Source organism: Malania oleifera, chromosome 6, assembly GCF_029873635.1.
Source record: "Malania oleifera isolate guangnan ecotype guangnan chromosome 6, ASM2987363v1, whole genome shotgun sequence".
NCBI lineage: Eukaryota > Viridiplantae > Streptophyta > Magnoliopsida > Santalales > Ximeniaceae > Malania > Malania oleifera.
In genome coordinates, this window is record NC_080422.1 from 30,352,993 (window position 1) to 30,370,629 (window position 17,637).

The window sequence follows — 17,637 nt, forward strand, 5'->3', positions numbered from 1 at the left end:
TTGCTGAATTCTTGCTTGGGATTTCAAAGCTTATACGACAAATCTAAGCTAAGGCTACATTGATCGATCTTCAAAAGGCATTCTAGCGATTGTTGTGCATTCAACTTGGTATTAAGGAAAATCGATCTGTTTGTTACTACTTATTCTCAAAGAGTTTTTCATCTCAAAATCTATCATTGAATATTATTTGCGAGATTGATCTTGAGTGTACTTATATACATATAGATTGTTTTGAAAATATCACTACTTGAGAAAAGTTTTGACAATGGTTAAATATTTTTTATTCAAGTGTGTATTCATTTAAAGACTCGATATTTGTTATATTACGAAACCACTTGATTAAATATCCTTATAGCTCATAACTATATATATTATTGAAGGATATTTTCAAAAAAATATATGTTAGGTCTTTACTCTTTGGAACACATATCATATATATATATATATATATAGATACACACACACACACACACACACACATACATATATAAAGATCATATTGTGTTTTGGATATTTGGAATAAAACTTATTGATCTAGATTTTTGGAGAAAAATTGAATTACATATTTGTATTGAGCTCATTTGGTTGGATTCAATATTTGAAGCGGAATAGTCATATATCTTTAAACCAAAGATTATTTAAAACCTTAACTTCTCCAAAGCACTTAAATAATTATTTTGGGAGATTTGATCAAAGGGAAATTGTGTGAAGCATATCATTCATATAACGATTACATCATTACATACGTATTGAGTTTCAAGTTTTATCATATGGATATGTGTTAGGTTTTCCATTGTAGTCACTAGCTTTGTTAGAAGCAATATTTAGTTGTTTCGTAGATTTGAAATTCTATATTGTAATCATGGTTCGAGTTGTGAATCGGGTGAGGAGGAAGTTGTGTTTCTTGTAAGCAGCGAATGTAAGGGAAGCTCCGTCCCGGTTAAAGAAGCAGGGATTTATTGGAATCCTTGAGTGGGTTGCTTAAGATGAGGATGTAGGTCGAGTTGGCTGAACCTCATAAAAATTGTGTTTGCCTTCTTTTTTCCTTACTCCTTTTAATTTTCGCAACGCATTTCATTATCTATCTCGCATATATGTATGTTGAATAACCCCACACGCACTGGATAATTAATTGGGTAAAATCAAATTTATTTAGTTAATAATTTGAATCAATTTCAAATCCCTACAATTAATTTGTTAAATATATAAATAGGGATTAAGTGGTAAATAATCTTTAAGAATTTTTAAATAAACCCAATTCACCCCCCTCTTGGGATTATACCTGAATTAACATTATATGTATTGAAAAATTAAAGAGAAAGGGTAGAGAGTGAGACCGAGTTTTTTACGAGGTTCGGCTTATACCCAGCCTACGTCCTCGCCTTAGGCAAGACCACTTAAGGATTCCACTAAAATGTTCCTTTTCGGGTGGAACAAACCGTTTACTATCCCTCCTTTAGGGTGGAGCCCCCTCTCCAAGTGATTCCCCATGTTCGGTACAATGATCCAATAAACTTGAACTATTAAGAAAACAATAAAACAAGAAAAATTTCTATTTTTACAAGAGATGCTCTCAGATAAAGCTGATTAGTACAAATATAGCTCAACTAATATACTTTAAAACAAATATGAAAGAGAAAATGAATTGAAGCTCAAGAATGTATCATCGGATTTCTTCTCTTGACATGAATTAGTAACTCAGAGGTTTGAGTTCAGAGAAGAGTGATCTGAGACTTAGTATATCTCAGCAATACTCAATATGAATGTGTAAGCAAGAGAGCTTTGAGAGAGAAAGAGCATTATGACTTGAAAGAAGATTTTCAATTCTTGATACTGATTTAATTTGAGAAATCATGTATTTATAGGCTCAAAAAGTGTTAATTCATGTTACTCAAGTTACTTGGAGTGTTTCCTAAGTTTATACAAAGTGTAGGGTATAAGCAATATAAATTTGAATTTTAAAAACTTTAAAAATTATAACCATTAACAAGGGTTAGGCACGTGAGGCTTCGGGGTCAATCGCCTGAGCCTTCTGATCACAGTGTATTTTTCAACTTAAAACAGGATCAAGTGCCTGAGGTTTTAGGGGTCAGTAGCCTAGACCTACACTGCCTGTTCAGAATTTGTTCTAAAATATTTTCAAGCACCTAAGGTCAAAAGTTCAATCGCCTAAACAGTTATAAAATCTATTTTTTCAGCTTAGTTTCAAAAACTCTAAGCCATCTTACTTTGTTGTTTTAAAAGGCTTTTTCCGAGGTTTTCAAAATAAGGTCTCTAAGTCTATATCAACCCCTAATGAGCTTCAAAGCATTTCAAAATGATATTTATAATGAAGTACTTACATAAGTCATCCTAAAGACATAACAACTCTCTAAGCTTGAAGTCTTCATATATCTTTGCTTTGAATCCTCTTAGACTTAAGCTTTGATATTCTTTAAGCTTCCATATGTTTTGAACATCTTAGTCCTCTTGAGCTTTCTTTTGATCACTTTGTCGATGGAGTATGACTTTATGGTACTTATGATCTTGAACTTTTATTTCTTTGATTCTTTTAAACTGTCATACAAGATGTCTTGAAATATCATCATTTAAACAAAAACATGTTAAATTAACCTTTATTTGTTATCATCAAAACAAAATTCAAAAGTCATGTTAGGCCAACAATTTGTTTCTTCGTTGTGCAGAAACAGAAATAGAAAATAGAAAATAACTTTATTTTTTTATTTTTAATTTTTTATTAAAGAGATGGGCGCAACATGAGAACTTCCCAAGAGGTCACCCGTTCTAGTATTACTCTCGCCCAAGCATGCTTAACTGCGGAGTACTGATGGGATCCGATACATTAGTGTTGGTATGATCGCATTCCAAAAATAAAAAATAACAACAATACTAAACATAGCCTAAATTATCTCTTTATTTTTTGTTTTACAGCAAACAAAACATATTTACTTCTAATTAAAAATAATAACACATAAGTATAATGAAAATAATTATGAATGATTGATATTGTGAGCTTCTTACATTAAAGAAAATTTTCAAATATATATATAAAATTTTAATTCTCCAAATTAATTTTTTCAAGAATTTTCAATTCAGTTGGTTGAATTTCCCTTGTTCAAATCAGTTCATTTATAAAATTTCTAATTTCAATGTCAGAAATTAGGATTGATTATAGGCAAATGAGTACTAGAGGTATTTGTTTTTGGGGTGTTGATAATGTTTTCCTCACTAATAGTGACTCATTTTTAAAAAAAAATTATTTAATCTATTATCATTTTTTTTTTTTCGTGGGTAACCACTTATCTACTTGTAAATATTTGTTATATAGTTATAAAATAAGAAAATTTTCATTTTATATATCGTGACTTGTTAAATGTGATTTAGATATGGCTTATAATATATTTAGCATACACATTCTAGCGTAGCAGAAAAACATTTGACAAGTCTAAAACTTACATTTTTTATAAGTATTCATTAGCACCAATTTTTTTTCATAATAATAATCAAAACTTAAAAATAATTTTTTTGATAACAATATTTTTACTAAAATCTTCCAAAATAAATAGACACATCTTAAATATTTTAACTGCGAAAACTTGTTATACAATAAATAAAGCTTGATAAAAAATTTTATACTTTGATATTATCTATCGTGAATTCAATTCATTCTCTACAGCATTGAATATATCTCTCACGATGTGTAACTATGTTTCTCTTAATCATAAAATGCTTATAATTTTTATTGTAGAGAACAAATATATGATAATTTTGCAAAGAAAATAAAATAAAAATAAACAGCTTCCCCAGTATCAATTTCTCCCAAGTTTAAAAATTTACTAACTCCTACGAGCACATATACCAAGATTGTAACTCAGTGATAAAGTAAACTCGACAAAATTTTATTTTAAGGAGCAAAAGTTTTCATAACACCACAGGCTTTTTCAAAATAAGAAAGATCAAGAAATTTCTGTATGGGGGCAGATTTGATTTTGTAATTTTTTTTAGTATATCAATTGAGGTGATAGTCTTGGCACTTGGCAGGAAGGTGCCATAAGCATGAAGTTCTTTTTTTTATTACAAAGAAACTCCAGCCACCAACGAGCCCTTCAAACCCTCTAGTGCAGCATCAAACCTACAAATCAACGTCCTCTATCTTCAAGTCTCGCTAATCAGGGTAAAGTCCAGATACGGACACGACTTCCATACATCAGTTGGGCGTTCGGTCAACCTGACCCTCGGGACACATCTCCATTATCATTACGGTCCCCGTTGGCTCACAGAGCAAACTCTCACCACCTATAGGTATCGCTGGCCCGTGAGTGTATCTATCTGAAATTGAACTTCCAATACTCTTTCTTAGGTGTGATGTGGTTTGGATAAATAATGAACTTACAATTTGGAAATAGATTTTTAATTTCATTTTCTTTTTTATTTTTTCTATTAATCGATTTATTTCTATGTATGGAAGAAGCATAGACTAGGCCTTTTATAGCATCCATTTAAAGCTCCAAACTTAATTTTGAGAAATTTGTATAGAAATCAAATAAAAAATAATACATGAAACAATTAAATATGTCATTTAATTTGTCTTTGTATCTATAGAGCTTATATATCTACATCTTATATTAAAATTGAATTTAGTGAAGTGTCCCACTTTCTTTCTTTCTTTCTTTTTTTCTTTCCTTCTTCTTCTTCTTCTTCTCTAATGGAAAAAGTCTGGTGTAATTAAAAGTGAGGTCGGTGCACCTCAATTCCAATTGCTTGTCACACATATCTTTTTTCTTTTAATGGGTCCTCTCTTTTTTCTTCAAAAAAAAAAAAAAAAGCCTTAATGTGTTTAGACTTATCTCATGTTATTATTTTGATTTAGCAAAATTTTTACTCTTGAAAAATTGAGCTTTTTTGTTGAAGGTCTTATGTTCAAATTTTGAACTGGTAAGAAAAGGTATGAGATGATAGATGAACAAATTTTATTATGTAATATAGACACAATGTAGATAAAACACCAATAAAAAAATTATAACTTAAAAGAAATGGAGCTCACAAATTTTTATCAACTATAATTACAATACAAAAATACGATACTAACGGACAAGAAGATGTAAAAATAAAAACAAATAGTTGTGATAATGATAATGAGTGATTAATAAAAAGGTGTTAGCTCCTTGCATTGACCAAATTTTTAAGTTCATTGGATGAAAAAAAAATAGAATATCAGTGGTATGTTTTAGAGTGTAACCCTAAAAGTGATCACTTATTCAATTGTAAACGTTTTTTTTGGTTAATTATAATGTAAGAAAATTATTATTTTATTAATTATAATTTACTAAAATTATTATTTTGTTATAATGCACATCTTTTGCAATAAAAATATTGAGATGTATAGTTATAAATATCTTAAAATTGTGCTTGAAATTTTCCATAGATTGGAATTATTTATAATGGAATCAATTTTTATAGGATTGAATACATCTCTCTTAACATCTATGCCAAGACATTCATTGACCCACTGCCCATCCTCCCATTGATTACTTCTTAAATTATTTACAAAATTATTTTAATATAGAAAAAAAAATTATGATAACTTTTGTGAGAGAATAAACTAAAAACAAAGGAGCTTCCTCCTTATCATCTCCTCCCAATACCAATTAAGATTATAAGTTAGCAATGATGAAAATTTTAATGAGTAGAACTTAGCATGATGAGGTGAACTTTTTTTTTTTTTTTTTTAATAGAGAACAACATGAAAAAAAAAAATAGACATATGAATTGACACATAATATCAGTTTGAATGGGCAAAAGGGGACCATTGACATGTACATGGATCTGCCCAGCCAGGCAGTCGTGCATGGTGGTTGAACTTAAGCAAACACTTACTATTAATATGCTATTGAGAAGTATCTTATCTTATTGTTGCCGTTTGCATGTAGAAAATATATTTGAATTTTCGTAAGTTTGAAGCATATATGAAATGTTTAAGAAATTAAGGTTATAGAAGAATTCTTCCTCGCTAATAATTGATTACATAATTTACAGGTACATAATTAATGATTTTTAGAAAATTTGTTATACTAGATTGGATGCATCCCAATCTATTGTACCAACTAGGGCTTCCAAGCCCACTTGATAAGCTTGCTCTAACTTAGGAGTAGAGGCTCTAGATCCTTTTTCTTAGGCTGTTATGCTAGTTGTAGTACGCTAGTGCTTTACTAATAATATAGAAAGTAAAGGGTATTCTAATGACTGATTTTTTCTTTTGTATACTTTTGAAGTATTTCTAATTGTGCAATTTGTGTGCACTAAAGATGTTATGTGGAGATTAAATAATCGGCCACATGATAGAACTTTGCCCAATCATCATAAGAGTACTCTCAAGGTAGGGGGAGAGAACAACCTGATTTGTAGATGGGTAAGTCCATAGGGAAAATTATCGAGTTGAGTGAGAATCACTTCTTGAGTTGGTTTAAGTTGGGCATAAGATGTTTGAATTACATTCTTCATGATCGATTGAAAGCACCCTAAAGAATTTGATTGATCAATAAGAGAAATTATATAGGGAGGGACCTCCTCTTCCACATGTCAATGTGTCTGCTTCCTTAATTATACATTTACTGAAAATGAGTTTCTCTTTAATATTAATAAATGTAAAATCGGTTTGTCGCATGTCTAACATTAAGGAAATATGCACACGGACACGTGGAGAGGGAGGTCCCCTATATAATTTTTCAATCAATATGCACTATTTAGCTTATAAAAAATAATAATGAAATTGAATATTTTTTAAAAAAAGATTACTTGCATGCACACTATTGCCCAAAATAAACTAGGTCACTATAGTGGTCACTATAAGATTTTGAGATTATGTGATAAAAATGGATTCGGACACGCTTGAGGCGTGACAATCCTTTAACTGGAATTAATAGTTCCTTTTTTGAGATTTCAAAAATAACACAAACCTCCCCCTAAGATTTATTAAAAAAAAACAAATTTCCTCTCAAAATCTTAAGGAAAATTGTTAGAATTTTCAAAATTTTAGGGTAAGCCTCTAAAATTTTTGAAACTTGTGGGCGGATAAATATTTTTTGTCAAATCTTAAAGAGATAAGTGCCTCTTACCCTAATTTTTATGATATGTTTTAGTTGTGCGGCGTGTGAGGCTGACTTGGCTTAGCCTTTGATATGGTAAATGGCTTTGGCCATATCTCATATGCTTTTATATGGACTTATCGCCTAGTGGTGCATTCATTAATTAGGATACTTAATTTAGGATAGACCGCGAATGGCTACTCAAAAAATTCACTCTTAATTTTTAAAAATTAATTTTAATGCATCAGATGCTCCAAGTTAACTTGAGCATTAATTCGTATTCTAAAACTTACATTTCTGGTAGTCATTATTTTTATACACAATCATACACTAATTTTTTTCATAATAATAATCGAAACTTAAAAAATATATCTTTTAATAAAAATATTTTTACTAAAATATTCCAAAATAAGTAGACGCATCTTAAATGGTTTTACTGTAAAAATTGGTTATATAATTATATATAGATATCCTAAAATTTTGTTTGATAAAAATTCTGTTGTAATAATGGATCAGATATAGGATGCACAGCGGAATAAAAGCGCAACAAGCAAATCAACCTTAACCATAAAATATGAAATAACATGCACAACAACAAGATGTACGTGGTTTAGCAAAATCTACATCCACGGAAGCAATCGACACAAAAATTTCACTAAGAAATTTGAGAATACACAATACACTTCACAAGGATTGCTCTCATATCTCACTGTAGACACTCTAATTTTAACCAGGTCTTTTCGAGGAGACCTCATGTTAAACCCTCCCACATTGTTTGTGGACCCCACACATCTTTGTAGGTCTCATGCTACTTATGGATCCCACACATCTTTATAGGTCCCACGTTATTTGTGGACCCCACACATGTAGGTCCCATGATGCTTGTGGGCCCCATATATCTACATTGGTCTCCACATGGCTTGTAGGCCCTACATTTTAGTACGTTAGCTCGGATTTCTACATCCAGTGCACGTTACCTCCTTTAGTACGTTAGCTCGGATCCCTATATTCGGTGCATGCTAACTCGAGTTCCTATAACCCTCACACTGCTCGTGGACCCCACATAGCGCGTGGACCCCACATATCTCCATTGGGCTCCACATCGCTTGTGGGCCCCACATCTTTGGTACGTTAGCTCAAATTCCTATATCCGGTGCACGTTACCTCCTTCAGTACGTTATCTCGGATCCTTATATCTAGTGCATGCTAGTTTTGGTTCCTAAACCCTCACACGGATCATGGACCCCATATGGCTTATGGGCCCCACATGTCTCCATTGGACCGCACATGGTTTGTGGGACCCACATCTCTTGGAACGCTAGCTTAGGTTCCTACATCCGATGCACGTTACCTCCTTTAGTACGCTAGTTCAGATCCCTATATCTGATGCATGCTAGCTTTGGTTCCTATAACCCTCACACGGCTCATGGACCTCACATGGCTTGTGGGTCCCACATCTCTTGGTACGCCAGTTCAGATTCATACATCTGGTGCACGTTACCCTCTTTGGTATGCTAGCTCAGATTCTTACATCCGATGCACGTTACCTCCTTTAGTACGCTAACTCGGGTCCCTATATCCGGTGCATGCTAACTCAGGTTCCTATAACCCTCACATGGCTAGTGGATCCCACATGGCACGTGGGCCCCGCATGGCACGTGGGCTCCACATATTTCCGTTGGGCTCCGCATGGCTTCTAGGGTTATTATTATTATTATTATTATTATTATTATTATTATTATTATTATTATTATTATTTATCTAATTTGTCAAATGCAAGCATGCTTTGTTCCCCTTATCATCACTCACCACATGCTTTGTTCCCCTCATTATCATTCATCCCATGCTATATTTCCTTCATCATTCTTCACCCCATGCTTTGTTCCCCCATCATCACTCACTACATGCTTTGTTCCCCTCTTTATCATTCATCTCATGCTATATTTCCTTCATCATTCTTCACCTCATGCTTTGTTCCCCTCATCATCACTCACCACATGCTTTGTTCCCCTCTTTATCACTCATCTCATGTTATATTCCCTTTATCATTCTTCACCCCATGCTTTGTTCCCTCATCATCACTCACCACATGCTTTGTTTCCCTCTTTATCATTCATCCCATGCTATATTCCCTCCATCATTTTTCACCCCATGCTTTGTTCTCCCCATAATTACTCCCCTATGTTTTCTTTCCCATGCTTGCCCCTAGCTAAATCTATAAATAGCCTTCTCATTCTAAGCACAAAGAGGAGGAGTTTTTTTGTGGTGGTAAGGAGAAGATTTCGAATATTAAAGTCTTCTATTATAAGTTTGTGAAGCTCGTTTTTCTAAGTGGTAAGGAGAAGATTTTGAATATTGAAGTCTTCTACTGAGTGAGGTTACGTTTCATTCTCTTAGAAGATCAAGCGGTCGACTGATCTCATTTCCTATCGGTGCCGGGTCACCCCATCTAAAGAAGACACTTCGTAGTGCCTCGAGTCAGGGCTCAAGAACAACCCGCAGGAAGACGTTGTAGACTGGCCCTAATAGACTCACTGATGGGAAAAGAAGACTAGAGGAGAGGAAGACGAGCGGTAAAACTAATGGATTTTCCCTTCCTAGGTTACATTCTGAACTATAATAAACGAGGTATGAAGTTGTGAATCGAAGACTCAAACTCAAAGTTAGGTTCAATCTCAAACCTAAACCCCGTTTATCTCTCTACGAATTATTTGAACCCTTAAATCGATATGGAACTGATTTATTGTTTTATTTAGTATGGTTTTTTTTTCTTTCCTTTAAATGTCTAATGATTCAAAAAAAAAAACCCCATAAAAAAAATCATAAAATGCCAAAAAAATCACAAAAGTTTTTTAGGAAAAATTCCAAAAATATTTTCAAACTTTGACTTCTATGAGTTTTGTTTTAATTTTATTTGTGCTATTTTGAAGTTCCAGAAAAATATTGAAAAATCATAAAAGTCACAAAAATGTTTTCACACTTAGGAAAAAAAAAACCCAAAAACATTTTCGAGGTCCAAGAAATCATTTTTACCCTGAATGAGCGCTAAACCTCCCAAGTTTTCAAAAATGTCAATTTTCCTTACTTAAAAAAAGTCCTATAAATTTCAAAATACATGGGAGTTATTTTTTGTAAAAACCTATTTTCTCGATTTTCCTATCCCAGTGATTGTAAAGAAGGGCATTGAGCTTTTTGAAGCACGATATGTGCTGGTTCTGAGGGAATACCTATATGTTATTTTTTTTTTTTTTTGAGTATTTATTTTACAATTTTAAAAAGGGAGTAATTTTAAAGGCTAATTAAATTAATTTTGGGATAATTTTCGACTAATCTGGTACCGTTCATAAGAATGGGAGCGTAGGGGGTGCGAATACCTTCCCCTCGCATAACCGTACTCCTAAGCCCGTCTCTAGTAACGTAGATCAATTCTATCCTTAATTGGGTAGTAATCAAGTGTTCTAACCACATTAAAAGGTTGGTGGCGAATCCATTACACCATTTTTCACGAAAATTTAAACTCACTTTTCATTCACTTCGTTCCCCCTACGAACGTCATGACAGCATGGCGACTTCGTTAGGGAGCATTGAGAGTCGAGCCAATGATTAATCGTTGATTATCCCAATTTCAAGTATAATGAACCTTTTGAATATCCCCCTTTTCTTTTTGTGCAAATTAATAAAACTAATGGTGCATAGGTAAGTAATTGTGCATATTAATAACCATCAGTTTTTGACCTACCTTTTATGTTCAAATAAGAGGTAATTGATATTTGTAAATATTTGTCATGTTGAGCATATGATTGGTTGGTAAGCATGTGATTAGTTATACAGATTTCTAACATGTGATGTGTTGCATTTATTCGATTGTGAATAACGAATGGATGAATGTGGGGTAGAGGGTGTAGGATAAAATGGACGAACTCACACACCTTCACAGCTCTGTACCCGGGCTTTCCCTTTTAGGATTAGATAGGGGTGTAATAGCATTTGTCCCTTCGTAGCTTAAGCTTGATGGGACCCGCAAACCACTCCGCTTAGTGCGAGATTTGTCTGAACCTCTGTGAGGGAGGATGGAGTTTCAATCTGGGAACCTTTTATTTATAGGGATAGAGCTTAACCACACGTGCTTATCCAAAATCCCCTACCTAGGACAGAGTCTCGAAGAGCCTTGTATATATCCACCCTACATTGGCATAGGACCAAACCGTTGATGGTTTCATGAAAACCGTAAACGGTTTTCTATGGGGTAGGAGCTTATAAGTTAGAATCTTATTATAATTTTTCATTCTAAACCACATTTTTTCTCTCCTATGGTTCCTAGGGTTTCCTCTCTCAACCCTCATGTGTCTCTCTCTCTCCCTTAAGCTCCCCCGGGTCACCCTTGTGCTCTCTAATCCTTTCTCCCTCCTCCCAGCTTCCAAGTCTGTGTTCTTCGACCCGTTCAGAAGCTAAGGTTTTTGTTCTCCAAGGGTTTTATGCAGATTTTCAGGATCATGTAAGGGGATTAGATTATATTAGTTACTATTGAAGTATGAACTGATTAAATTGAAATATATGATTACAGGATCAATATGTATGTTTTTATGGATGAATTAGACATATGAAAATGATAGGTTTGATTATTATACGTATTTGGGGAAAACTAAAATGAATGGGTTGATCATCTCCATTTTCCATTAAAACATATAGTTTAAGTTAATCTTATGTTCCCCAGGCAGTTTATTATATTCTAATTTATCAGTCAAAATTGTGTGGCATGAGAACGAGTATTATGACATAATTAAACATGATGGTTTTATCAGATGATTTTATCAATACAGAATATGTCGGTTGTATGCTAGGTTTTAATATGACGGCTAAATGCTAGGTTTTAACGCGATGGCTGAATGTTAGGTTTTAGTGTGACGGCTGAATGCCAAGTTTTTATATGACGGTTGTATAGTGGGTTTTAATATGAAGGTTGAATGCCAGGTTTTGATGTGATGGCTGAAGGCTGGATTATAAGATAACAACTTGATGCCGAGATACAATATAATAGGTTTTATACAGTTTTATGAAAATGAAATCATGTAACAGTTTTTATCATGTAAATTGCAATATATGTTTTAAGAACCCCGAGGGATCAAATGTAATGTGAGCACGGTACCATAGTTATAGTTTGGCAGGGAGTGCAACCACACTAGTATGAAAGTGTGGTATTGGATAGTCGATTTGGCTTAGGTACAATACTACTCATGAAGGACATTCCAGGAGACTCCTTTCAAGGTACATTCCAGGAGACCCTACCGAGGTACATTTTGGGACAAGGTAGGCAAATCTTACTTACAGATACGGTAATTTGACTTAGCATTGGTCGGCCAACTAGATGCTAAGTCTAGTTTTCAGAACGCATAACCCATCATGGAGAGAAGCATGTCGTTAGCATAGTAAGCCCAAGAGATTTGGTTCTTATATGCATATATCTACGAATTTATGAGAAATTGGCTATATTGAGCCGAATTATGTTATACAGGAAAGTATATGTATTTTCAGTTATACAGGTGAGTACAGTTTTCAAATATCATTTTTTGTTCAGTTAAATAAATGGAAATATTATGTTCACAGTAAAACTCATGTTAGCCACACACTGATGATAATCTAATCCACCTTACTAAGAAGTGTCTCACCCCAATATCTATCTCATATTTCAGGTCCTACAGGGAATCAGTCCTAGTGTGCCACGGGGCTGGGAGTAGTTTTTGCTAGTTTTTGTAAGTGCGGTGAGATACTTGATTTTGGTTATGTTTGTTTTATTGGGGATGTAATATGTATAACATGAAGATACAAATGTGTAACTGGGATGGTTTAGAACTCTGGTAATGTGATTGAGGTTTATTTAATTTATGATGCATGTTTTAAATGAGCTTGTGGATAGGGAAGCCTGGGACCTCACTTGGGTTCGGGTTGTCAAGTTTATGGTATTAGAGATGTATGGGTAGGAAATCGTAGCACTCCGGTCCACCAAGTTCAGGGCGCTACAGTTGTGGTATCAGAGCCTAGGTTGCTAGGTTTTGCAGATTTTGTGAGATGATATTACGAGGGTATAGGTTTGAGTTAGAATGAGGATAGGAAGGGGTAGATTATTTTTGAGTTTTTTCTTGCATCTTGGAGACATAAATCCTTTGACTTACTTTTTTGTTTTTCCTGAAATGACAATTTTAGAAAAATCATGACCATCCATCGACGGTTTTGTTTCCGAGTAGAGAGACTAGAACTCAAAGAGTTAAAATTGGAACCTCTAGTTGGTTAGGTATGTTGTAGTATTAGTGGTGATTGGAGGCTTGTTCCTTAGAATGGTTAAATGTATATATAAGAAAAGGGAATTAGTAAAGGTGGCTGGGGCCAAACCGTTGACGGTTTTATGGGGTGTTCGTAAAACTGTCGACAGTTAACTCAAAATAGACTCTTGGGATCTCAGTCTCAGGTTTTCCATTGACGGTTTCAGGGGTCTCAGTAAAACCATTGACGATTTTGTGTTTGAGTTGTGTGTTTGAAGTTTAAATTGGGATTTTGATTTAAAAAGGGGGTTTCTAGTTAAATAATTGTACTAGTCATGTTAAGATATTGGAATTCTAAATTCATTATGTCCTATCTTCGGGATAGATCCCAAGGATAATAATGTGAGCATCAAAGAAATTAGCAACGAGGGGGCTTCTCACAAGGACGACATTGATTCTGCATCAGCGCTTCGTGATTTCGCCTAGCAATTCATGGCCAAGATAATGCGGAGTTCTGGGGGGCAGAACTATCCCACCATTGACCCAGGTTGTACCATCAAACAGTTTACCCAGATGAATCCCCCAGCATTCTCAGGAGGAGATGACCCAATCGTAGTAGAGAATTGGATACAAGAAATGGAGAAGATACTAGCAGTGTTGCGCTGCGCCAATGAGCATAGAGTTCTCTATGAGTTCTCTATGCCATGTTTAAGCTAACAGGAGAGGCCAAGCGGTGGGGTGTAGCTATGAAGCTACTGGAGGAGCAGAGGCCGACACCGGCAATGTTGACCTACAACCGATTCAGAGAGATCTTCTTTGATTGGTACTTCCCCGCCTCCATTAGAGATGCAAAGGCAGAGAAGTTCTTGAATTTGACCTAGGGACACCGAATAGTTCAGAAGTATGCAACTAAATTCATTAAGTTGTCCCGTTTTGCCCTGTATATGGTGCTAGACGGGGCGAGGAAAGTGCGGAGGTTCGAGAAGGGCCTTAGGCAGGAGATCTTTGAACAGGTGGCCGTCTTGTAGGTGCAAGATTTCTCGAAGGTGGTGGATAAAGCCACCGTAGCAGAGACGAGTTAGCGGAGGGGTACAAGACTGGACAGCTAGAGGAAGGGGCCTATGCCTCCTAGTTTTCACACAAGTACGAGTCAGGGTTCTTGGGGAAGGCAGGGTAACAGTGGAAGTCAGAGACAGAAGACGGGGAAATGTGCATGCTATGGTTATCCATCTCACTCTATTTGTTTTCGATGTAACAAAAGGCATCCAGTGTAATGCCGGGATAGATCAGATACCTGTTACTGGTGCGGTAGGCCCAACCACTTTGTACGGGACTGCCAAGGGCCTTCGAACAATGCATACCCACCTAATCAATACCAATGAGGGAATTAGGCATCCCAAGGCAACTACCAAAGGAACACCGCCCGAGCGCAGGCTTATTCTCTAACTCCAGGAGATGCAGAAAATGTGGGAGACGTGGTGACTAGTAATATTTTTTTGTTTTCAAATAAAGCTATTGTGTTATTTGATTCAGGAGCCACGCACTCGTTCATATCTTTAGGGTATGTCAAAATATATGGGGTAGAAACTCAGTTATTAGACTCTGAAATATCAGTAGTCACACCGACAAGGACAGTAGCGACATGTATAAAAGTGATTAGAAATTGTCCAGTGGATATTCAGGGGAGAATGCTACCTGCTAGCTTAATTGATGCATGGATTCAATGTCATTCTGTGAATGGATTGGTTAGCCTCCAAATATGCTAGCATAGACTATCACATGAGAGAGGTAGTGTTCAAACCTCTTGGGAAGCAGGAGTATAAATTTATTGGGTCATGCATGCATTCCTCACCATGGATTCTTTTAGCTATTCAAGCAAAAAGGCTACTCCTGGAGGGATGCTAGGGGTACCTAGCATATGTGAAGGAAGCACCAATGAAAGAACTAAAGCTGGAGGATATTTCAGTAGTAAGGGAGTTCTCAGACATTTTTCCAAAGAACTTACCTAGATTGCCTCCTGAACGTGAAGTGGAGTTCGCTATTGACTTACTCCCATGTAAGGCACCAATTTCTAAGGCTCCGTACAGAATGACTTTAGTTGAATTGAAGGAATTGAATGAGCAGTTGCAAGAATTACTGGATAGGGGATTTATTAGACATAGTGTGTCGCCCTAGGGAGCACTAGGGTTGTTTGTGAAAAAGAAAGACAGGTGAATGAGGATGTGCATTGAGTACCGGGAAATAAATAAAGTGACGGTTAAGAACAAGTACCCACTACCCCGTATCGATGACTTGTATGATCAACTTCAAGGAATACAAGTGTTCTCTAAGATTGATCTTTGATCCAAGTATTATTAGGTGATAGTTAAATCAGAGGACATACCGAAGACTGCCTTCCAAACTCAATATGGCCATTACGAATTCTTAGTTATGCCATTCGGACTGACGAATGCTCCTACTATATTCATAGAACTGATGAACAGGGTCTTCCATTAGTATCCGGATCAGTTTGTAGTGGTATTTATTGATGATATTCTGATCTATTCAAAGAGTCCCGAGGAGCACGAAGATCATTTGAGGATAGTTTGTTAGGTGTTGAGGGAAAGGGGGCCGTATGCCAAATTCAAGAAATGTGAGTTTTGGTTGGAACAAGTTGCATTCCTTGGGCACGTGATGTCCAGGGATGGTATTTTTTTTGGACCCAAGTAAGATTGAGGCGGTAGTGGATTGGGGGAGACCGAAGAGTGTTCACGAGGTAAGGAATTTCTTGGGTCTGGCAGGATATTATTGCCGATTCATAGAAGGTTTTTCTAAGTTATCGGGCCCTCTGACATGATTGGCTAGGAAAAATGTAATATATAAATGGATAGATGAGTGTGAATAGAGCTTCCAGGAGTTGAAACAATGACTCATCACTGCCCTAGTTCTGACCATTCTATTAGGAGATGATGGATTTGTTATTTACAATGATGCATCTCAGAAAGGTTTTGGGTGTGTTTTGATGCAATAAGGGAAGGTCATCGCATATGCTTCTTATTAGCTTAAGGAATACAAGAAGAATTATCCTAAGCATGACATGGAATTGGCATCAGTAGTGTATATGTTGAAAATCTGGAGGGACTACCAGTATGGTGAGAGATGCAAGATCTTCACGGACTATAAAAGCCTCAAGTACTTCTTCATGCAGAAGGAACTGAATATGAGACAGAGGAGATGGTTAGAGTTGATAAAGGACTACGATTGTACCATCAATTATCACCCAGGGAAAGCTAATGTGGTAGCTGATGCATTGAGTCAAAAAGTCAGTGGGTGCATCAGTATTGGTAGTGGTAACTTAACGTCAAATCAGAATGGATCTGGAAAGATTTGGTGTGGAAATAGTGGAGGAAAATCACCATGCGTTTATTGCTAGTCTGGTAGTCCAACCGACTTTACAAGAAAAGATTAAGGTCGCTCAGATGAAAGATGTAGAGTTGGTGAAAATTAATGATAAAGTACAGAGTGGACTGGGGGCAGATTTTAACATCTCAGGCGATGGGGTTTTGAGGTTCTACACCCAGTTATGCGTACTCGATGATACTGATATTAAAAGGACCATTCTGTAATAGGCACACCGCTCTTTTTATACGGTACATCCAAGGGGCACCAAGATGTATAGACACTTACAAGAATCTTTCTGGTCGAACAACGTAAAAAGAAAGATTGCCCAATTCGTAGAGTAGTGCCTGATATGTCAGCAAGTGAAAGATGAACATCAGAGACCGGTGGGGCCATTACAACCACTTCACATTCCTGAATGGAAGTGGGAGCATATTTCCATAGACTTCGTCACGAGGTTACCGCCAACACTACATGGGCAAAATGCCATTTGGGTAGTCATTGACCGACTAACGAAGATTGCCCACTTTGTTCCTATTAGAGTTAACTACTCTATGAATAGACTAGCAGAGTTATATGTTCTAGAGATAGAGAGACTGCACGGCGTACCTATGTCCATCATTTCAGATAGGGACCTACAGTTCACCTCCTAATTTTGGAAGAGCTTGCAGAAAGCTTTGAGATCTTAACTAACCTTTAGCATAGCGTTTCACCCGCAGACTGATGGACAATCATAGAGGATGATTAAGATATTAGAGGATATGTTGCGGGATTGTGTGCTGGATTTCAGAGGTAGTTGGATTCAGTTTCTATCACTAGTGGAGTTCACCTATTATAATAGCTATCAGGCTAGTATCAAGATAGCACCATATGAAGCACTATATAGTCGAAGGTGCAGATCGCTGTTGTGTTGGGAC

At 35.8% G+C, this 17,637-nt stretch overlaps 1 pseudogene; it reads right to left on the reverse strand.

The window, feature by feature from the left end:
• Nucleotides 1-2,746: 2,746 nt before the first annotated feature.
• On the reverse strand, nt 2,747-2,865 carry LOC131158941 (5S ribosomal RNA; annotated as a pseudogene).
• Nucleotides 2,866-17,637: the final 14,772 nt, after the last annotated feature.